This window comes from Dendrobates tinctorius, unplaced genomic scaffold (assembly GCF_039654945.1).
Source record: "Dendrobates tinctorius isolate UK_male_01 unplaced genomic scaffold, ASM3965494v1 ptg000184l, whole genome shotgun sequence".
NCBI lineage: Eukaryota > Metazoa > Chordata > Amphibia > Anura > Dendrobatidae > Dendrobates > Dendrobates tinctorius.
The window spans coordinates 1,475,708-1,499,828 of record NW_027361851.1 but is presented as its reverse complement, the minus strand read 5'-3'; the positions used below and the strand labels follow the sequence as shown (position 1 = coordinate 1,499,828).

The 24,121-nt window shown below is 49.0% G+C and overlaps 1 protein-coding gene across 3 annotated transcripts in view; it reads right to left on the bottom strand.

The window, feature by feature from the left end:
- LOC141055108 (erlin-1) overlaps window positions 1-24,121 on the bottom strand; it is a 123,555-nt gene that overhangs the window by 74,321 nt on the left and 25,113 nt on the right. The gene's annotated exons all lie outside the window — the stretch shown is intronic.

Sequence of the window (24,121 nt, the reverse complement as noted above, 5' to 3'; positions counted from 1 at the left end):
TGCTGGATGTCTTGAGGTAATTTTGACTCCTCCTGTCCTTGGCTCATCCGAGTATAGCTGGAGTCACACATAGCGACTTACCAGTGATCCCGACAACGATATCAACGTGTCAGGATCGCTGGTAAATAGCTATATATTCGCTGGTGAGCTGTCAGACAGCTTCACCAGCGATCAGCACAGCGAAGCCGAGCGCCCGGCATCGCTGTGTTCGTTAGCGCTGATGCCATATCCCTGTAAAAAAAATAGAATTAAAATAAAAAATATTGTTATTCTCACCTTCCGACGTCCCGCGCAGCCATCCTGCCTCTCTCCACACTCCGATCCCAGTAATCCTTTGCGAGAATGACAGCGAGAATGTCATGGTCTCGCGGCAGCGCGACGTCTCGCAAAGGATCACTGGGACCGGGAGCGTGGAGAGAGGCGAGATGGCTGCGCGGGACGTCGGAAGGTGAGAATAACAATATTTTTTATTTTTTTTTATTATTTTTTACAGCTGATCGCTGATCTCCCGCCTGTCACACGCAGTGATGCATGCTGGCCAGCGGGAGACCAGCGACGAAAAATATGTCCAGAGGTTTCTTGCAGCGATCAGCGATACCGGCAGGGGGGCTGGTCGCTGATTGCTGTCACACACAGTGATATCGCTGTTGTGTCACAAAAGTTGTCACGATGTCGCATTAAAGGGCATGACGTACTATTCCGTCCATGGGACTTAGGTCCCAGGTCACATGGACAGAATAGTACATCCAATGTAGGAAAGGGGTTTACTGGCTAGTAAAAGAACAACGCTTCCTGAAGCAGGCACATACAATATTTCATATGGCTTTACATGTGTACCAAGATCCTTGGTACACTGAGGAAACGTCAGCTTTAGCTGTCCAGAAACACACAACATATGGACAACAGTATTATGTCATCGACACATCACAACCCTCCAGCTCCTGCCGCTCTTCGCTTTTCTGTGTATTGGCTGCAGTGGTGACAAGTCAACAGCGCACTTCAGATGATTGATTTCAGAGACTGTTGCCGTAGTTCAATGGTTATGTTGAAGTAGAAAGTAGGAACTCTGTGATATCTACCTCCGCACTGCCGCTGAGCGGTGCACGGATTGCATATAGCGGAGTCGTGATTGTTTGATTGCCGTGATCAGGACATGTAAACCCTGCATTAGACAGTGCCAGCTTAAACTAGAAAGCGCTGAAATGCCCAACATTTACAACAGTGTTTCATAGTGATGAGCAAGCACTAAAATGCTTGGATGCTCGTCCCGAGTAATGTTTATAATGGAAGTCGATGAGAAACGAGCATTTTTCCAGCAGGACCTTCTCTGAAGGCTTGGATAGGGTCAAAAATTGCTCAAATCGATGAAAACAAAGCAGAAACGGCATTGGAACAAGCAAGACCACTGGAAGCATCTCTGACTCCCAGGTGTCATGATACCAGTGCTGGGTGACCGGCACTGCTGGGGTTAATGTTCTGACCTCAGTGCAGACTCTCACCTCCACACCTGGGACCTATTATGGTGGCCTCTCATTGGTTCTGGGGAGGCTTCTTATAGCCTCAGGAAGCTCCCATTCCCCTTCAATTATACTTTCGCCCTTGGCATTGTGTGGTGACCCCTGAGTGTGTTAGTGCTGTGTTCTGGTTGTATGATTCTCTGTGTATGACTCGGTCTGTTCTCTGGATATTGCTTTGGATTCTGCTTGGTACTTCTACGTCTGTTTGGTTAAGATCTCTGCTTGGCCCTGACTATCCGTTCTGTCTCATCCCTGGTACTGTACTGATATCTTGTGTATGACCTTTGGCTTTGTCTGACCTCCCGTCTGTTTATCCCTCCTTTACCTCGCTTGCCTGTACTGTGCATGACCCCCGCTTTGCCCGACTGAGTTTTCCACCTTCTTTGAAAGCAGTTTGCTAAGCCCTGCCCCCTTGCTGTCACATGACCGTAGGTCCTGTGCAGCTTTGCTAAACTTCTACATTCAGGTCCTGTGCATCTTTATTTTCCGGCTGTTCTTGTCCCCAGGGGTCCCTACGGTGCGGGTGAGTCCCTGCTTAGCGGAGGCTGTACGCCGGCACTGTCAGGACCCTGACATTATAACTGACCATTAAGTTTTTTGGGGGTTTTTTATGCAGAGAGTTATGGATCCCATACAGTCTCTGGCTGACCAGATGAAAAGTCTGAGTCAGATGTTTCAGGGTTTATCTCTGGAGCAGCAAGCTCTGGCTCGTTCTCAGCAGCAGGTTTCTGAGACAGTGCGGGGAGCTCTAGCTGCTGGGTCTCTGGGGGCTAGGGCGAGTGATGTTGTTTTGGTGTCCCCAGAACCACCTGTTAAACTGCCTGACTTTTTTTCTGGAAACAAAAAGGAGTTCAGGGTCTTCATGGAGGGGTGCAATCTTTTTTTTAGTTTGAGACCACGTTCCTTTGGGGACGAAAGTCAGAAGGTTGGGGTCATTATGTCTCTGTTAAGAGGGTCCCCACAAGCTTGGGCTTTCTCCCTTCCTCCCACTGCCCCCGAGAGAGTGACTGTGAATGCATTCTTTGAGGCCCTCGGGCACATTTATGATGAGTGCGATTGGCAGAGGACATGGTGATGAGCGTCTGTCAGGGGAAACACTCAGCTGAGTGGTTTTGTACTGAATTCCGCCGCTGGGCTGCAGAGGTCTCTTGGAACGACGCTGCACTCCGAGGACTCTTTCGCAGAGGCTTGTCCGAGCGGCTGCAGGATGCCTTGGCGTTACATCCCCCACCTAACTCTCTCGAGGACGCCATGACCCAGGCCGTCCGGATGGACCGCAGGCTGCAGGCCAGAGGGGTGATGTAGGTGGAAACTCCATTGCTCTCCAGTGGAAAAGAGACTGCCCCTGAGCGCTCATGGATGTAGGCGCCCTCTCCTTGAAGGATACGGAGAGGAAACGCCGGAAGGACAAGCAGTTATGCTCTTACTGCGCTAAAACGGGACATTGGAAAAGGGAGTGTCCTGATTGCCCGTCTTCAACCCGGTCGGCGGGAAACGACTAGGTCTGGGTAGTCAACGGGGATACTACTCAAACCCTCAGGTACCCTTTTCCTCGTTTTCTAAAGTGTTACTGCATGTGGAACTGTTTGTGGACGGTAGTTCTTTTTCCTCTACAGCCTTCGTGGACTGCGGATAATCGATTAACCTCATTGACTCCCAATTGGTCACACACTGTAAGATAGGGACAGTTAGGCTCAAGGTTCCGATCAAGGTGATGGCCATTGACTCCTCTCCCCTCACTAAGGAGGGAATTCTCTTTATGTCTGACTTGTTTTCGCTCAGAGTGGGCGCTACTCATGTGGAAAACCTAAGTTGTTTTGTTCTGGACAATCTACCTGCCTGGTTGGTGTTGGGCATGCCCTGGTTACAACGTCATAACCCAGTTATTAACTGAAAAAACGGGGGAGATTGTTCAATGGGGGTTTAATGATTTTAAATTATGTGATAAATCCGCACTGCTGGCTGAACCTGTTAAATCTGTGTCTGTATCATCTGTCGAGCTGGAAGGTATTCCGGAATGCCTGAAGGACTTCGAAGATGTATTCTCTGAAAGCGAGGACGAGACGTTACCGCCACATAGACCCTTTGACTGCGCTATTGAGCTGGTCCCGGGGGCTAAATTACCTAAAGCCCGCCTGTTTAAATTTGTCCGGTCCTGAGCGCTTGGCTATGAAGGAGTACATTGCTGAAAGTCTGCGCAAAGGACACATACGTCCTTCAGTCTCACCTGTGGCGGCAGGTTTCTTTTTTGTAAAGAAAAAAGATGGCGGGTTACGTCCCTGTCTCGATTTTCGGGAGCTTAATCAGATTACGGTACGGAATACATACCCCCTTCTGCCCCTTCCGTTGATTCCCGATTTGTGTAACCAACTATCAGGGGCAAAGTGGTTTTCTAAACTGGATCTTCGGGGGGCATATAATTTGATAAGGGTTCGAGAGGGGGATGAATGGAAAACCGCGTTCCTCACGACCGAGGGACTGTTTGAAAATTTAGTCATGCCGTTTGGTCTTACCAACGCCCCCGCCATATTTCAGAATTTTATCAACGTGGTATTCTCAGATCTCATTGGTCGTTTTGTCGTTATCTACTTAGATGATATTTTGATATACTCCTCTGACAGGCATTCTCATCTGGAACATGTACGAACTGTTCTCCAAAGACTGAGAATTGGAGAAATGTGTATTCTGTGTGCAAGAATTGTCTTTTTTGGGATTAATTGTATCCGGTGAGGGTTTTCGCATGGACCCCAAGAAGGTGCAGGTCATTGCGGATTGGGTGCAACCCCGAGATCTTAAGGGTCTTCAGCGCTTCTTGGGGTTCGCCAATTATTACCGCAAATTTATCCGGGGGTTTTCGCAAGTGGTCAAACCTCTCATGGATCTAACATGCAAAGGTGCGGATGTGAGAAATTGGTCCTCACTCGCAAAAGAGGCCTTTGCGACGCTGAAAAAATGTTTTATGTCTGCGCCTGTCTTGGTACAGCCAGATCCTTCCAAACCATTTGTGGTGGAGGTGGATGCCTCCGAAGTGGGGGTGGGGGCAGTGTTATCCCAAGGGTCCGCCACTCTAACCAACCTCCGGCCATGTGCTTTCTTTTCCAGGAAGTTCTCTGCTGCTGAAAGAAATGATGTAGGCAATAGAGAGCATCTTGCGGTCAAGTTGGCGTTTGAAGAATGGAGGCACTTTTTGGAGGGGGCCAGTCACCCAGTTACTGTGATCACTGATCACAAAAATTTGTCATACATTGAGTCTGCTAAAAGATTAACGCCCAGACAGGCCCGTTGGTCATTTTTTTTTCTCGTTTCCAGTTTACTATTACATTTCGTCCAGGGTCAAAGAATGTCAAGGCTGACGCCTTGTCTCGTAGTTTTCACCCTGTGTCTGCCCCTGAGCCACCGTCCTACATCCTGCACCCTGGGGTGGTGTTAGCAGAGATCTCGTCTGAATTGGAACGGGAACTTGAGGGGGCCCAGTCGCTGGCTCCTGCGGCCAAGCCAGGGGGCAAGTTGTTTGTCCCAGAGCAACTTCGCCTTAAACTCTTGCAAGAGTTCCATGAATCCAAGTTGTGTGCTCACCCTGGTATATCAGCCACACGACTGGCGGTGGCTAGGATCTTCTGGTGGCCTACCCTTGGTTCTGATATAAAGAAATTCATTTCTGGTTGTGGGGTCTGCGCTCGTTCTAAAAGCTCCCATAGCCGGCCGGCGGGGGAGCTGATGCCCTTGGAAGTTCCCGAAAGACCATGGACCCATCTGTCCATGGATTTTATTACCAATCTTCCCTCTTCAAGGGGTAATACGGTGGTATGGGTAGTGGTGGACAGATTTTCAAAGCAGGCTCATTTTGTACCCCTGTCCGCATTACCTTCTGCTGAGACCTTATCCAGATTGTTTGTGCTGCATGTGGTCCGCCTGCATGGGGTACCCCTGAATGTGGTGTCTGATCGTGGTGTGCAGTTTGTGGCTAAGTTTTGGCGTGCTTTCTGCAAAAAATTAGGGATCTCTCTGTCCTTTTCGTCTGCATACCATCCTGAGAGTAATGGTCAGACGGAACGCACTAATCAGTCTCTGGAACAGATCCTCAGATGTCTGACTTCTGCCAGACAGAATGACTGGTGTGATATACTGCCGTTGGCTGAATTTGCCTTCAATAGTCGGGTGAGTCAATCCACTGGTATGTCCCCTTTCTTGATCAACTATGGGTTCAGTCCTCATTTTGGTGAGTTTTCTCATCTGGACTCGGGGTGTCCCGGGGCTGACGACTCTGTTCAGCGGTTAAAAGATACATGGGCAGAAGTCCAGCGGTGTATATCTAGGTCTCAAGGCAGATATAAGTTTTTCGTGGACAGGAAACGAACACCTGGTCCCATGTTTCAGGTTGGAGAGAAAGTTTGGCTCTCCACGCGAAACATTAAGTTAAAGATTCCGTCAGCCAAGTTGGGCCCCAAATTCATTGGCCCGTACAAGATTGTGAAAAAAATCAACCCAGTAGCGTACAGGCTGTGCCTTCCACTCTCTTTCAAGATCCCTAATGTCTTCCATAGATCTCTACTGAAACCGTTTGAAGCAGTCCGGGGAGAATCAGAGTCCGCTGCTCCTCCAGTTTCGGTTGAGGGACATGTGGAATATGAGATTGGTCACATTGTAGATTCTAGGTTGGTACAGCGGTCAGTACAGTACCTAGTTCATTGGAAGGGGTATGGGCCAGAGGACAAGTCCTGGGTGCCGGCCCGGTTGATGCATGCGGATCGTCTGGTTCGGGCTTTCCATGCTAGATACCCGGGCAAGCCTGGGGGTCCAGAGGCCCCCCCGTTGAGAGGGGGGTACTGTCATGATACCAGTGCTGGGTGACAGGCACTGCTGGGGTTAATGTTCTGACCTCAGTGCAGACTCTCACCTCCACACCTGGGACCTATTATGGTGGCCTCTCATTGGTTCTGGGGAGGCTTCTTATAGCCTCAGGAAGCTCCCATTCCCCTTCAGTTATACTTTCGCCCTTGGCATTGTGTGGTGACCCCTGAGTGTGTTAGTGCTGTGTTCTGGTTGCATGATTCTCTGTGTATGACTCGGTCTGTTCTCTGGATATTGCTTTGGATTCTGCTTGGTACCTTCTATGTCTGTTTGGTTTTGATCTCTGCTTGGCCCTGACTATCCGTTCTGTCTCATCCCTGGTACTTTACTGACATCTTGTGTATGACCTTTGGCTTTGTCTGACCCCCCCCGTCTATTTATCCCTCCTGTACCTCGCTTGCCTGTACTGTGCATGACCCCGCTTTGCCCGACTTTGAGTTTTCTACCTTCTTTGAAAGCAGTTTGCTAAGCCACGCCCCCTTGCAGTCACATGACCGTTCACATGACCGTAGGTCCTGTGCCGGCTTGCTAAACTTCTACATTCAGGTCCTGTGCATCTTTATTTTCCAGCTGTTCTTGTCCCCAGGGGTCCCTACGGTGTGGGTGAGTCCCTGCTTAGTGGAGGCTGTACGCCGGCGCTGTCAGGACCCTGACACCAGGTCACTGCTGGGAACAATGTTGTCAGAGTCTTAAGGCCCCATCACACACAGCGAGATCGCTGTGTGTGACGGGGATCACCGACCGGCCCCCCCGCCGGGTATCGCTGATCGTGCACGGCTGTTTTTTTGATCGTTGCTCTGCCGCTGGCCAGCGCGCATCGCTGCGTGTGGCAGCGGGAGCCAACGATCAGCGACGCCCCCAGCGCTCTATGCAGGCGCTGGGAGCTTGGTAACTAAGGTAAATATAGGGTTACTAAGCGGCGCGCGTCACTTAATTACCCAATATGTACCTTAGAAACCTGCGTGCTTGCAGCTCCCAGTGCGAGACATGATCAGACACATACTGTTTAATTTATAAAAAGGAGGGACTCAAAGTCAATTTTTTTTTTTCAGAGCTCGTATATTGCTGCAATATAATTTATTAATCTGGGGTGTGCAAATGTTCTGTTTCGTATTAATACTGTAAATTTAGAAACTTGGAGGGCCATCAAGCAGCCCTCATAATTTATAGACGGACAGCAGGTAGCCACCACTATTTTTAGACGGCCAGCAGGCGTCTTGTGGACAGATGAGACCAAGATAGACCTTTTTAGTAAGGCACATCATTAAACCGTTTACGGCAAATGAAATGAGGCCTACAAATAAAAGAACACCGTACTTACAGGAAAATATAGTAGAGCCTCAAAGATATTTTGTGTTTTCTTTTGCTGCCTCTGGCACTGGGTGCCTTGACTGTGTGCAAAGTATCATGCAATGTGAAGAGTCACAAAGTACAGGGTGGGCCATTTATATGGATACACCTAAATAAAATGGGAATGGTTGGTGATATCAACTTCCTGTTTGTGTCCCATTAGTATATGGGAGGGGGGAAACTTTTTAAAATGGGTGGTGACCATGGCGGTCATTTTGAAGTCGGCCATTTGTGTTCCACCTTTATTTTTTCCAACGGGAAGAGGGTCTTGAGACACATCAAGCTTATTGAGAATTTCACAAGACAAACAATGATGTGCTTGGTTTTAACGTAACTTTATTCTTTCATTAGTTATTTACAAGTTTATGACCACTTAAAAAATGTGTTCAAAGTGCTTCTCATTGTGTTGGATTGTCCATGCAACCCTCTTCTCCCACTCTTGAAACACTGATAGCAACACCGCAGAAGAAATGTTAGTCTAAGGGGTCAGATTCCTTGTAGGAATGCTCGGACCTGACACCCATAATGTGGTGGTGCACCATCTTGCTGGAAAAACTCAGGGAACATGCCATCTTCAGTGCATAAAGAGGCCAACACATCATTATGTAGCAATTTCAAATATCCAGTGGCACTAAGGTTTCCATTGAAGAAGAATGGCCCCACTATCTTTGTACCCCATATACCACACCATACCATCAATTATTAGTGTCAGGTCCGAGCATTCCTACATGAACAGTTTCCTGGAAAGTGGATTGGTCTTCGTGGGACAGTTGAATGGCCACCAAGGTCTCTCGATCTGCCCACCTTAGACTTATCTTTGGGGTCATCTGAAGGCAATTGTCTATGCTGTGAAGATACGAGATGTGCAGCATCTGAAACAAAGGATACTGGAAACCTGTGCTAGCATTTCTTCTGAGGTGTTGCTATCAGTGTGTCAAGAGTGGGGGAAGAGGGTTGCATTGACAATCCAACACAATGGGCAGCACTTTTGAACACATTTTTTAAGTGGTCATAAACTTGTAAATAGCTCATAAAAGAATAAAGTTACGTTGAAACCTAATCACACCATTGTTTTTCTTGTGAAATTCTCAATAAGCTTGATATGTCACATGACCCTCTTCCCGTTGGAAAAAATAAAGTTGGATCCAAAATGTTCGACTTCAAAATGGCCCCCCATGGTCACCACCCACCTTGAAAAGTTTCCCCCCTCCCATATACTAATGTGCCACAAACAGGAAGTTGATATCACCAACCATTCCCATTTAATTTAGGTGTATCCAAAAAAAATGGCCCACCCTGTATGTTGAGTTGCAACGTAGTGGCCAGTGTCAAAAAGATGGGTTTGTAAAGTAGATGTTACAATGACCCTAAACATACTTCAAGAAGCACCCACAAATAGATAGAAACAAAGCAGTAGAGTTCAGCTGTGGTAATTCCAGCTCCAGTAGCGTAAAGTCTCCCACCACTACCCTCTTACATATAAATGCTACAGAGAAACTGCGAATGGACACATGAAAATCAGTTAATTTTGCCTGCTTTGATGAACTTCTGAGTACAGATCACCATAAAAAGCATGAATCTGTCTATCAACGCATGGAAAAACAGAGATTAGACCTACCGGTAATGTTATTTCCAGGAGTCCATCCTGACAGCACCATGGGGTTGTCCTTCCTTCATCACAGGGACAGGAAATGCACGAGAGGTTAAAAGGTCCCCTCCCACTCTCAGACTCCAGTGATTTTCCAAGTACCACACCAGTATGGATGCAATTATTATTTATTTAGATTTAGTACAAGCATATTATTACCAATACAAATCCTCGGGAGGGAACTACCAGTGCTGTCAGGATGGACTCCTGGAAATAACGTTACCGGTAGGTCTAATCTCTGTTTTCCAGGACGTCCTATCCTGACAGCACCATGGGGAATACCAAAGTAGGAATTCGCTTAGGGTGGGACTACTGCTTTTAGCATCTTACGACCGACCGAAGGTCGTCTGGTTAGCTGCTAGCGTGTCCAATTTGTAGTGTCTACAGAAAGTGTCTAGTGTAGACTAAGTGGCGGCCCAGTATATTTGCTCTACTGAGGCTCCCGCCTTCTCTGCCTATGATGTGCTATAGCCCTAGTGGAATGAGCTCTAAGGTCCCTGGTAGGTAATCCCTCAGTGTCGTATGCTGAGGAGATAATTGACTTATCCACCCTGCCAGGGTGTGCGTAGATGCGCCTTTATCCTATTCTACCATTGTATTGGATAAACAATTCTGCGTCCTGTCGCCACTCCTGAGTGGCCTCTAAGTAGCATGTGACTGCTCGTCTGACGACAAATCAGGGAAAGAACCTTACTCCGTTTTCCGTGGATGGCAGAATGAGGGTAGGACTATCTCCTGGTTTAAATTCTGGGAGATACTACCTTAGGGAGGAATCCTGGGTTCCGTTTAGTATCATGCAATTGTTGAATGTAGGAGTTCTGGACTGACAGGGCCTGGCTTTTACCCAGCCGCTTGGCTGAGGAGATCTCTACCAAAAGGACGTTTTTTTTCTTTCCCCTTTTTTTTTTTTTTTTTGTGTAAGTCTTGTGACATTTATCTCGGATATTGGCTCGTATGGGGGTCTGCGTAGAGCGGTAAGTACCAGATTTAGGTCCCCCAGAGCACTGTGGGTCTTAATCTCTGTATGGCCTTTGTAAAACGAGCCATCCCTGGATGAGAGGCCAAGGTGAATTAAAGTACTCCAAGCTGCTCTCCGAACTTCCAATGTGCTTTGGACTTAGACCTTTATTAAATCCTGCCTGGGGATAGTCAAGGATTTGAGAGATCTCTGGGCGAGACGGATCTATGGGGATACTACCACCTTCTGAGCAGAAATACTCCCAGATTTATGATAGATTGCCCTCGTAACGGGCTTACCGCTGGTTTGCATCGTTGAGATCACTTTGTCGGAGAGACCTCTGGATCTTAAGATCCCTCTCTCAGGATCCATGCTGCCGCTGTAGGTTCCCCAGATTTGGGTGCCGAACTGGGCCTTGGGAAAGTAGATCTTCTGGCGTTGGTAGATGGAGCGGTCCTTCCTGAGCCGTCTTCTTCTGGAAGTGGAACCAACTTCGTCTGGGCCCGAAGAGTATTACTAGCGTCACTCGCCTTTCCCTGGATCTTTCTGAGGCCTCTCGGTATTATAGGCATAGGGGGAAACCATATAGCAGTCCCCCACTCCATCTCCAATTCAAGGAGTCGACCCCTTTTTTGGATGGTCTGCTGGAGCGAGAGAAGAATCTCTGTAGCTTGGTGTTCTTCCTTGTCGCGAAGAGGTTTAGCTGAGGGCTTCTCCACTGATGGCGTAAGCCTATGAATGTCTCCTCACTCACTTCCCACTCGGTGGCTCAGACTTCTTGTCTGTTCAAATAGTCGGCTATATTGTTCCTGGTCCCTGCAGGTGTATCACTGATATGGAGCGAAACCTGTTCTCTGCCCAGGTGAAGGTGCGGGCTGCCAGGTCCTGAAGCTTTCCACCGGTGGTGTAGGAAAGATACTGTGGTTACAATGTTTGACCTGGCTTTCCTAAGTTGACCCTGTGGACTCGACCGGCTTCGTTTAAGTGTCTCCCAACTGCTCGTAGCTCTCTGTAGTTTGAGGACTGTGAACTGATGCTTCCCGGCCATGTCCTTGAAGGTACCTTCCAGATGGGCCCCCCTTTCCTGCTGGCGTCCGTGATGATAGTCTTGTATGGTGATAGGATCCGAGGTCCCCTGGGCTGATGGATCTTGTGACCCGTTCCCTGTCTCGGAGATGATTTTAGGGCTGGGGATGGTCGAGTCTCTTTGTCCAGAGCGGTCTTGTAGACTCCTGTGTGAGCTGGTTCCACGTTAAGCAGGGTATGCCTGCTATCAGGGTCTCTAGGACCTTTAGTGTAGTCTTTTGGATATTTGATCTCGCTATAGCTGATGAACCCTGTTCCTGATGGCCTCCCTTCTTTCTTCCGATAAACGAGATTCTTGTTTTGAGATCTAACGAGACTCTCAGGAATTCTTCCCGGGTACCGGGCTGCATTGTTCAGGATCCAATCCTAGGTCTCCAGTTGTGGCGATTACCCCATCGAGTTGTTTTCTTAGCTCTGATGCTGAGAAAGTCCTACAGGTTTGGCCTCTTAAGTGTGCCCTGATCTTGGCGATCGGCTTCGTAAACCCCGGGTGCTGAAGCTAGGTCGAAAGGCAGAGCCTGAAACTAAAATGGTAGTATCCACTTCCTATTTCCAGTGCGAACCGCAGGAACCTCTGAGGGTGAGGGTGGATGGGAACGTGATAGTATGCGCCTCTGGATCTATTGTGCCTGTTGTGGCGATCTGATCTATTCAGGAAATAGTGGTTTTCGGGACTCCGTTCGAAATTTTGTATCGGATCCCATGGTTTAGTGGTTCTAAATTTATAATGGTCCGACTCTCCACCGGAGGTGTTCCTAGAACCGGGACCATTACTTCTGATCTTAGTAGATCTATTACGTCTGCCCATATAGTGTCTATAAGGGTTTTGGCCCGGGATTCGTAACTACAAACCGTGCTGGGGGGGGGTTATAAATTCGCATGTATACCACTGGGAACCTGTATTCAGGATCCGCTGGTTCTGGAGGATGAGCCCTTGGTTCCAGGAAGTGTTTTGAGGCGCCCCCCAACCAGTATGGTGTCACTGCCTGTTGAGGAACTTTGTCCTAAGTGAGAAGGGGGATCCTACTCTTCCCCCCTTCTGGTGATACCAGAGAGTCGATTTACCCTCTTTCTATCTTCCTGCCTTTGGAAAGGACGGGACCTCTGAAGGGAAAAACCTTTGCTTTCCCACGGGACCGTTTTTTAATGTCAGTGGCATTCTTCCGTGTTGTATCTAAGACCGGTCCAACTACCTTCCTGTCTGAAAGGTAAACCCCTGACCAGATCTTCATCCATAAGGCCTGGTGAGCAGTTTTGGGTGCAGAATTATTCCTAGCTGCAAACACACCGGTACGGCCAAAGCGTCCAACAGGAATCTAGCTACAACTCTCCCAGGGAAAGGTCCTCTAAGAAATCACTTCTAGGGGTTTCCCCTGTAACTTGTCGGACCTCCGAGCATGGGCTTGTCTCCCATTCGGGTCCCAGCCCAGGCTCAAGCTGCTCAGCGACCGCCACCTGACGAATACACTCACGCTCAGCCTAGAATAGCCGGTAGCTTCTCCAACTGGTTGATCCTAGATACGTGGATCTGGCAACCGATGTGGCCTATCTGCTACTGCAGACCCAAGCCCTCTTTAGGAGCCTGTCCCTGGGTCTTTTGGGGCTAGAGGAATCTTCGAAGGGAATTGAAGTGTTCCTTGACACCCCCCTGGGTTGTTTATCATAGGAACTCCATCTCAAGTGTTAACCTGGTTGACGGTAGGAGAGCCTGAAGTCTCAGGCGACGAGCCACTTCTCAGCATCCTCCCATTCCTCTAGAATGATTTATACTCGTCCGATGATCGACCGGACTCTCATCCTGGCTGACTAGCAGCTGACAACTGACTAGCGCCGGCTGCGCAGCCTAACACCTCTTAGTGTGGGGTGGAAGACTGAGAAGGTAGCCATCCTGGGACGGAAGTGTGGACCTCCTATCTGACCCCTATGCGCATCTCAGCTCCGTGCGACCTGCGATTACGGACTTGTCAGCACCTGGGATAGATGTATTAGGCGTGAAGTTTCCCCCCACTGCACAGTGGGAATCTCAAGCCCTGTCCTCTGCGATCTCCCATCCTTTGCAGCCGCTGAGGTTCCTTCCCAGCAGAGACGTCAGTCCAGGTGATTTGCCCGGCTAACGCTAGGCATTTTGACAAATGCAGTCATGCTGGCACGGACGGGTATTAGTTCTGCCTGGTTTCCTGGAGGTTGAAGCTGCAGGAGTCGGTGCTGTCTTTTGCTATCAAAGTACAGGAGCTTTTTGGTTAAAGCTCCTGTCTTAAGTATGTCCATCCTGTCCACTACTTACAGACATTGGTGGTTCAGGGTGATCGCCAGGTTTCCACAGCGCCTTCCATGGCGGTGTCCCGTGCCGCTGACCCACCCCATCGTCCTACCTTGTCTTGAGTGGGTCGATTGATCCTCACGCCGTCTGCTGCTGCAGCCGTCACTGCTCCGTCCACACTGGGACACCACCGGAAGTTGTCATCTGGCGCCCGGAAGTGATGCGGGCCTGGGGATGATGCGGCATGTGACGGCGAGAGCCAAGAGCCCCGCTGAGGGGAAGCGGCTCCAAGTCCCGGAGCAGCGCTCCACGGGATGCCTGGCGGAGAACCCCCCTTAGGGGGGTGCCGCCTCGGACCATCTGACGGGGAGAGCTGGTGTCTGGACCTCGATCCCCTTGGCCCGTTGGTAAGCTTCTCTTGGATGCCGCGGCTATCTTCCTCCGCGGCGCTCTCGTGTCTGTCCTTACAGGGACAGGAAAAACACTGGAGTCTGAGAGTGGGAGGGGACCTTTTAACCTCTCGTGTATTTCCTGTCCCTGTGATGAAGGAAGGACAACCCCATGGTGCTGTCAGGATAGGACGTCCTGGAAAAAGCAATCTAGTTATGGACTGTGGAAGACGGCATTTGGATTTTTTGCCTCCAGCAGTGCACCCCCGGGTACATTTCGTCCCCAGCATTTGGTCCCCAGGATGTTTCGCCCCCGCACATTACACCCCCAGCAGTTCCCCCCCGGATTTTTTGCCCCGGCAGTTGGCCCCCGGATGTTTGTACCCTGTTTTGCCCCCAGAATTCTGTGTTTGGATGTTTCGCCAGTTTGTCCTTGTGGTTCATAAATTCCCGTCCATCATCAATGTTTCACCCCCAGCAGTTCGCCCCCGGATCTTTGTACCGTTTTACCCCCAGAATTTTGTGTTTGGATGTTTCGCCAGTTTGTCCTTATGGTTCAAGAATTCCCGTCCGTCATCAATCCACATGTCACAAAAGTACTGTACAGAGTGCTGCACTTTTGTGACGTGTTAAATCAACTGTTTCCATCTGTAAACATCACAACTGATTGCATTATAGTGTCAGAGCATTTTGCCCGCAATTTTAACAAGACATTTTCCAAAACGAGTCCTCTCCTCCTTCCCAGTGTCCTCGTCTTCTGCCTGATCTTATCGCGGCACTGCGCATGCGCAGCAGTGTCTTGGTGACAGGAGAGGCATCCTGCTCCCTGGATTGACTGACGTCATGTCTGTGAGCGGCCAGGAGACATTCGGCCTCACTGCCACGGCATTCATCATGCTTCATGGATCAGTGATCCAGGCAAGATGAAAAGACAGCCGGAAGCAGAAGACGTCATGGGGAACCGCTAGACTGCACTCCGTGACTCAAGGAGCTGCAGCTGCGACAGGTAAGTATGTCAGTTTTTTTGTGTTCTAGGGTGATAATACTCCTTTAAGGCCAGACAGAAGAGACATTGGGTGAGCTGCTGAAAAGGCAGCCACAAGAATCCCCAGCAATTGGGGTCCTGTATATTTTACCCCCAGGTATGTTCAGCCCTAGATGTTTTGTTCCCTGTATGTTGACCCCAAAAGCTGAGGGTGAACATCAGATGGCGACACATCCAGGGAAAAAATGCAGTAGGCGAAACGTCCGGGGGGGGGTGAAATGATAGGGGCGAAATGTACCTGGGGGCAAACTGTTGGGGGGGTGAAACTTCCTATAACCGTGGAAGACATCCATGTCACCAGGATGAACACTAATTTCCAGCAGAGGATACCTAGCACCTATCGCTACAGTAAACACAACTAACAACGGTATTAATACAAAATAGAATAGATGTTACCTTGATATTTTCTTTTTAGGTTTCAGCAGCAAGTATTATAATTTAGAAGGCCATAATTTCTGACTAGACTCCTGTAATACGCTATACCTACTGCAAAAGTTCACCCTACATTAATTCCAGATTAGAGCATTATTAGAAAATAGAATCTAATTTAATAAGCCCTGAAAATCTATTAGTTTAACGTAACAGCAACTAGGACAGATATTTAATCAAACCTGCAGGGGAATATGGAGCGTTATGCATCAACTCAGCCTGATAGGGAGGAGAGCAGGATCTTCTTTACTTAAGGCCCCTTTACATTTAGCGATGCACCAGCGATCCCGACCACGATACGATCCGGTCAGGATCGCTGGTGCATCGCTAAATGGTCGCTAGTGAGCTGCCACTCAGGCAGCTCTCACCGCGACGTAGCGACGCAACAGCGGTCGTTACTTACCTTTCAGACGCGGCGATCCTGACGTCCTTCCGTCCGCGTCCACGCATCGCTCGTCGGCGCCACAAGAAGCCCAGCAGGAAGCGCCCGACGAGAAATGGAGCCAGCCGATCTCGCGCGATCAGCGACAGACAGCGGGGGAGCCGGTCGGAGGTAAGTATCACACATAGCAATATCGCTAGCAATATCGCTGCTGCGTCACTAAATCGGTGATGCTTTAGCGATATTGCTAGCGATATCGCTATGTGTAAAACCCCCTTTACTGCACTAAGTCTCCTGTCCCAGATGTGAAATCCTGTATGCAGTGTGCAAACTCCCTATGTGACACACTGATGACCACAACAAGGCACTGGATCATTTACTAATAGAACCTACCGGCTCTTTGGTCTTACAAAAATATTCCCTCAACTACAAGGTTGAACCACAGAAAAGCAATTTTTCCCATAACTAAGGAGTGGGTCTCCTACACTGGTAGAGCGTATGCACTAATTGCAAGGGATACCAAAAATTAAGAGTCATTCCAATACTCCTTTGAAGAGATGTAGTAGAGAGCTTCAGAAAACATTTTTTCCCATTACTAAGGAGTGGGTATCCTGGACTGGTAATGCCCATGCATGAAAAACATTTACCCCGTGGGTTATACATATACATTGTGAGGTAGCGCTGTCATTCACATAGGGGATCACTCGCTTGGCAGCAAAATTATCACGTCCTGCACAGGTTTTCCACAAAATCATAACTCCATGTGGTTTATTATGCAGCATAAACCAAAGCAAGCAACATATCAGCATAGCGCCCTTGACAGAGCTTCTCTCTGTCCTCCCTGTGATCACACAGGTTGGCATACACAGGCTCTTCAGCCTCATAGTTATCTCACCCATGTCCGGGTTTCCTCATGGCTGTTTCTCCATGCTGCAGACATCCATTCCCTCCTGGGAATCACCAGGCACGTGCAGCCATTACACACAGCCGCTCCACATGCTGTTAGCCAGGAGACACATCTCCCAGCGGGACCTTTCACAACGGACCAACAAGGTCCCTGCCTTCACCACATGTGACCTACCCTGGCCACCTTATATGGTCTGTAGCCACGCCCACCGGGTCACATGGCTATGACCTCATCACAGGTCCTTGAACCATTCACACACACTTTGCACTAGCGTTCTTAAACACACCCCCTGGGTGGGTTTGTAGGTAACAGGGGGCCCGCCCGTCTCCTCAGCTACCTGGAGACTTCTCCCAGACACATTGACACAAAACGTCAGCAGTATCACTGCTGATCAACACACACATCAGTCTCCATCTCAAGGCCACCCACCTTGAGATACATAATGCTCATTCATGACTCTGCCATTCATCCTCTCTCCTCGGACATCCACACAGCGCCCCCTAGCGGACACAGTGGTCACTATATATATATATATCTATATCTATCAGAGAATGTTTGGAGGTAGCCCTCTAAAAATGCGGGCGACACCCTTAAAAATTGTTTAGCGAGGGCAGCATGGTCACCCTGTTAACATGGTGGAGGAGGACGACACCAAAAAGATGAAATCATGAAGCGTATACCCATGTTTCGGTGGGAAAAGGTGCATGGGAATAGACCAGAATAAAAAAACACTGGATTTGAGTTTATGTTTCGCTGCTGTCATCCTGTGGTGTGAGTGTGGGCCAATCCAGTGCTTGTTCATTTTGATAAGAATCAGCCTGTCAGCATTTTCAATTGACAGGCAAATGCTCTTATCAGTTATAATACCCCTGGTGGCACTAAAAAAAAAATCCTGCTCTCACAGAAAGCCAACAGCAGGGCAGGCTAGGACCTTCAAGTTGAAGAGAGACAGTTCATGCCTCATGTCAAGCTTGGATACCCAATAGATGTAAGGCACAGAGGAATCACAGATGATGCTCGTACGGTTGGCAAGGTACTCCTACAGAATCTTCCAAAATTTTACCCTCCTTGTCAGAGTATGCAGCGCATCAGGGCCTAGGTGGTAGGAGGGTCTGAGAAAACTGTCCCAGACCTTTGAGAGTGTTTTGCTGCCTCGGTTGCATCTGGAGTGTGTCTCCCTCATGTGTACTGCTTGGTTGTTCAAGGAACTGTGACCTCTGCCGCCAGAGTTGTCAGATGGGAATTTTTTAAATAATTCTTCAATTAGGGCTTTCTAGTACTGCAACATTTTATTAGACATCTCTGCCACGGGAAGGAGAGATGGAAAGTTCTCCTTGCAGCATGGGTCTAGAAGGGTGACAATCCAGTATTTAGTGTTAGTCAACGTACAACGCAAGGGTCATGAGTAAGGAACATAAACTCAGCCATGTGTGCAGACTGCTAACAGCCAAGACTTCCCTGTCCCCACCAAGAGGATGACTGTCCATGTTCTCCTCTTGTCTTCAGGCCATCCACGCTGAACTGACAGGCTGAAGGTGGTGTGGGTAATACTGACTGATTGCAACCAACTACTGTCCCTCCTCATCACCCAATCCAAGTTGAGAAGGTGAGATAAGGCTGGGCAGCATCACCCTGTATAGTTTTTTGCTCCATCTCAAATTTCTGCGACTGCAAAGCCTCCACTTTAATTAAAGAGGAGGCTTTGTAGTGTAGTAGTGAGTATTTCAGTAGACAGAAGCGGGATGGTGATGCCGATTATGGCGCCATCGCCGCTCACCATCTTGGTCGAGTCTTCAAAGTTTTGGAGAACCGCACAGATGTAAGACATCCATGCCCACTTATCTCTTATGTGCATAGACTGACTGGAATATCAACTGGCATGTTGTAGCTCGTATTCAATTACTGCCCTCTGATGCTCACAAAGCCTTGCCAACATATGTAACGTTGAGCTCCAAAGTGTGGTGACATCACACACCAGTTGGTGAGCAGGAAGTTGCAAACACTGCTGCAGCACTGCTAGGCCAGAGGCAGCTGCAGCTGACTTACAGAAATGGGCACACACGCGGCATACTTTCACAAGTAGCTCGGGAACATCTGGGTAGGTTTTGAAGAACCGCTGAACCACTAAGTTGAGCAAGTGGGCCAGGCATGGTACGTGTGCGAAGTTGCCAAGCTTCAGAGCCGCCACAAGGTTACGACCATTGTCACACACGACCATGCCTGGTTGCAGTTTAGGGGCGAGACCCACAGATTCGTTTGGTCTGTTAGACCTTTCAACAATTCTGCGGCAGTGTGCAGTTTGTCAACTAAGCAGATTAGCTTCAACAGAGCCGGTTGGCCGGTCGACCGAGGTTGCGCTGCGGTGCTTCCAGCTTACGACTGATGTTGATGTTTCGGAAACATAGGCTGTGGAGGAGGAGGAGGTGCAGTTACAGCTGTAGAAGTTGGGGGCAAGCCTGACTGAACCAGGGCCCGCAATCCTCGGTGTCTGTAGTGAGTGTTCCATCCCAGTGTTCGACTGGGTGCCAGCTTCCACAATATTTACCCAGTGTGCCGTCAAAGAAATGTAGCACCCCTGGCCATAAGCACTTGTGTAAGTGTCCGTGTTTAAGTGGACCTTCCCAGTAACAGCATTTATCAGGGTGCGGCTGATATCATAGGACACGTGCTTGTGAAAAATAGGGGATGGCACACTGGGAGAAATACTGGCGGCTGGGGCCATGCACGTATCTGATGAAGGTCTGCACTGACCGAAACTTTTTGTTTGGTACTACAAATAAACTGTTCCATTTAAGCATTTAAGTTGAGTGCCAGGTTTTCACTGTACTATATATGGTTTGGGAACCTACCTCGGCACCACCACAGTTGTGCACACGGTGTGGTTTCCTGGGAGATCTGATAGGACCCAAGGGTCAGTTATTGAGAGCATTCTCGGCCAGGAGAACCAAGTTCTTTTTTGGCCAGAAGGGAGCTATTAGTATCATTCTCGCTCCGTCCTCTCTGTCTTTCCTTATGACTGCCGGAATGAGAATGATCGGGGGAAAGGCATACATTAGGCTCTGTGTCCACGGGAGCATAAGAGCATCCAGGGCCCGAGGATTCCCCCTGGGGTCTAGGGAACAAAAAAAGGTTTCACTTTATTGTTTTTGTAGTTGGCATACAGATCTACGTCTGGGGTTCCCCACATTTCTACAATCTGCAGAAAAAAGGACTGTTTTAGGACTCATTCTCCCTGGTGTAATATGGTGCGACTCAGAAGGTCTACTCCCCAGTTCTCTGTTCCCCGTATGTGCAGTGCCGAGAGAGATACACGGATAGGGTGAGGATTTTGGAAGACGTGTTCATTAGGGCTCGGGACCTGGTTCCTCCCTGATGATTTATATAAGCCACCATCACCTGATTGTCCGAAAATATGCGGACATGATGACCTCACAGCACGGGTAGGAGGTGTATTAAGGCGTAGCCTACTGCCCGAGTTCCTTTTGGTTCGAGGAGGCTTCTAATTCCTGGCCTCCCCCTTCCCTCTGGGCCACCCTGCTGTTCATGTATGCTTCCCATCCTGTGGGACTGGCATCCAGGGTAATTATACGTGTGATTTTTTTTTTTTTTACCCAAGGAATCCCTTTGGATAGGTTGTCTTTGTTTTCACGCCAGGCTAGGAAATGAATAGTTTTAGAATCTAGGGTAATGCGGCCCCCTAAGTGACCTTGTAATGCTAACTGGTTGGCTAATACATCCCATTGGAGATGTCTCGTATGTAGCTGTGCCCATTGGACCGCCAGTAGGCAGGCAGAGAGAGACCCTAGTAATGGCATTGCTTTTCTTAGTGTCATACAAGGGTTCTGACTCGCTCTTGCTACCATTTGAGCGATGCTCTCTTTTTTTGCGGTCCGGGAGGTAACGCTCTTGGGTGTTTGAGTCCAGTGTTAGTCCTAGGAACTCCCGAACGTGCTGGCTCCAACCTCAATTCTCTCAGGTTCAGAAGCTAGCCGAGGTTCTGTAGAGTGTTCATCACTCTGTCCCTTGCATTTTAGGGGCAAGCGGCTATTAAAAGTCGTCCAATAGGGGATTATTAATTGTCCTGCTCCCTTAGGCGGGCCATCTTTTCTGCTACTAGTTTTGTGAATACTCGTGGGGCTATAGATATTCCGAACAGCAAGGTCCTGTATTGGATCCCTTTTATATCGCCCTCTATAGCGACCGCCAGTCTGAGGTATTTTCTAGAGTCTTCGTGGATGGAGACGTGATAGTACGCGTGAGATCTAATACTGTCCTGAAGCAGTGTGGGAACAGGATTTTGGTGGTTAATTTTATTGACTCCATTTTGAATTTTCGTTTTTTGACATAAACGTTTAGACTTTTTAAATTTATAATTATCCGGAAGGTGCCCTCCAGTTTGGCCACCAGAAAAAGAGGGGAATAGAAGCCTCTGCCTCTCTCCTGCAGGGAAACCTCAAGGAGGACTCCTTTCTTTACCAAGCTTAGGACCTCGTTTTCGAGAGCTTTTGTTCTCGTATAGAGTATCTTAGTGGAGTTACTACGTATTTTTTGAGGTGGGACAGAGAGAGAAAGTCTATCCTTAGGCCCGAGGCGATCAGAATTAATAACCAAGGGCTGTCTGAGATTTTCTTCCACAACCTGTCAGTTAGAAGGTTTCGTATCTCGGGATAAGTTACCGAAGAGGACCTCCATCTCCTCTTCTCTCATCCCATTCTTGTTCCCTCGGTGACCTCCTCTGAAAGAACTTTGTTATGAAAGGACCTTTTAACAGCTATAGGCCCCAGGTTTGGGCATCCCTTCATTTTATCCCCTGCCTTTGGAGGATGTGATCCAACGTCTCCCTGAATAGGAACTTCGTTTCGCAGGGGATCGAGCATAGCTTGATTTAAGCTTGTAAATCCCCTGGCCAATATTTGAGCCACAACTTTCTTCAGGGTGCGTTTTGACAGGGCTGCCGCTTTGGATGATAATCTTACTGAGTCGGCTGATAAGTCCGCCGAGAAGGCCGCCTGCTCCCCTTATTCTTGGAATAGATTCCCGAATCCTTTCCCCTGGGTGTACCTTCTCTCAACTATTTCTCTAGTTGATCCACCCATACCATAAGGCTCTGGAGGTACATGTTGCCGCTATAGCTGGCCTATTGCTTCCCAAGCACCCTTGAGGAAGGTATCTGCCTTTTTATCTAAGGGGTGATTCAGAGTACCCCTGTCCTCAAAGGGGAGTGCAAACTTTTTTTTTTTTGAGGCCTTGGCGACAGCTACTTTGGATTTCGGGGCCTTGTCCCAAGATGTGGACGCCCCTTCGTCAAAGGGATATTTCCTCTTAAGGGAAGGGACTTGCCTATCCGACTTTTCTCCTTTTTTTTTGTTTTTCCTGTACATTCTCTTTTAGCAGGAACACCCTGCGTTTCTTTTGGCCCAGTCCCCCAACATTATGTCCTGGACTGGCCTATCAGGGCAAGGGTCTGCCACCCCCATGGTAGATCTTACTGCCTTTACCAGCGTGTCTACCTCCTCTAGGGGAAAACAAGGACGGCCTCCCGTTTCCTCGTCTGAGGATGATGAGACGGTGTCAGAGGTACATGAGGTAATCACCTCTGACTTCGAGGCATGTGACTGGGAAACCGCTATGGCGTCCCTCCTTTTATCTTTTTCCCCCTATGTCAGGGATGAAATGGGGGGTACTCTGAACTGATTACAGCTCTTAGGTTCGCGGGATTCACCGGAGCCACTTATCTCATGAGATTGTTAGGGCTCTGCTACCAGTGGGGCATACCCCGTTCTTTGTTTTCCCCCTTCTTATTTCCCAGATAAGGGAAAAGAAGTCTTTTACAATGGTGAACATTCTCGAAGGTCACTCAACAGGTATGCGCGGTTGTAGGTACCAGTTCGGGAGGTGGATTCAGGTCCCGTACGGGCTGATCCAAGGATGGTGACTGCTCCTTGCAGCCGATCTGCTGCGCTGCGTGGAGTGGCTACTAGACCGGTCATCACGCCTGTCCGCTCTTTTTTGCTGGAGATGGTGATGTCGCTGCTGCCTGGCTCCTGCTTGGGCTGCTGCTCCTGCTGTTCCCCTGTCCCCCACTTCCGGACGCTTCCAGCCAGGAGCACTTCCAGCGCTTTCATTTTAGAATCTCCCGGCGTGTGACGTCACTTCCTCACCCAGGCTGCACCGCTCTCTGTCCGGGGAGTGCGCCGTGCGCATGCGCCGACCGCGGGGACCCGGAAGTCGTTTGTTCATTTCCGGGGCAGCGCCATATTGGTACACCTCTGTACCATAGCTCGGCCTGCACGTGCCCTGGGTCCCCACCAGCCCCAGCCTCCTTTCCGGAGCAGCGGCTCGGTCCTCTCTCCCCTGCCCACCCTGTCGAACCCGTCGGCTGCAGCGGTGGCGGCTTCAGGAACTGACCCTGCAGTGACAGGGGCCTCCCCGCTGTCAATCATCAGACGGGACGGCCCTGGAACGCCTCTTTGGTAAGCTGCTGCTGCTGGTTCTGTAGGTCACCAGTCAGGGACAGGAACCCAACTGAAGGCGTAGGGGAGGTACCGCTCTTTTTATCTGTAGGTTCCTGTCCAGGATGGGCGGATCCCCTCTCTCCGTGGTGCTGTCATGGGTGAGAGAGAAATAGCGATGCTATTAATAACCAACCAAGTCTGTCTGTATGTTGTTGACGCAGGACTGGCACACTAAATACAGTATAATATTTCCCAGCTAAAAGCACTTTTGCAGGTTTAAGAGCAAAAAGATTATTATTAGCATTGAGAAGGACTTTTTGTATGAGTCAACGGCTAAAGTATAAAGGACGTGCAATTCACACTATCCTCACGATCCCTTCAGCACAATCTCCAAGTACTGCTAACATCATCTGATGACGCTATGCGGCCAGCCGATCACAGTAATGCCACAACCAACATGGCCACAGCATTACAGTGACTGACAGGCAATCCCCACATTTATTGGCTGTCTAAAAAGCACCAAACACATGGGCAGGGACGCAAGCTTGTGCTTAAGCATTAAAAAAATACCGAATAACGAGCATCTCAAGCACCATGAAACTCCAGCGAGTAACGAGCATGCTCGCTCATCTCTAGGGTTTCATTAATCTCTTGCATCTTTATTTCATCTAGTCTAATTTTTCACCATTTAGTAGATGACTTATTTTGTTGCAGAAATTTGTGCCAAAACTGTCTTTTTTTGTTGTAGTGTCGCATGTCAAGCTGTGACACCATACCCCTTCTGCGACAAACACACAGTATCTAACACACAAATTTGGTGCAAGTCATGAAAGACTTCTTGGGT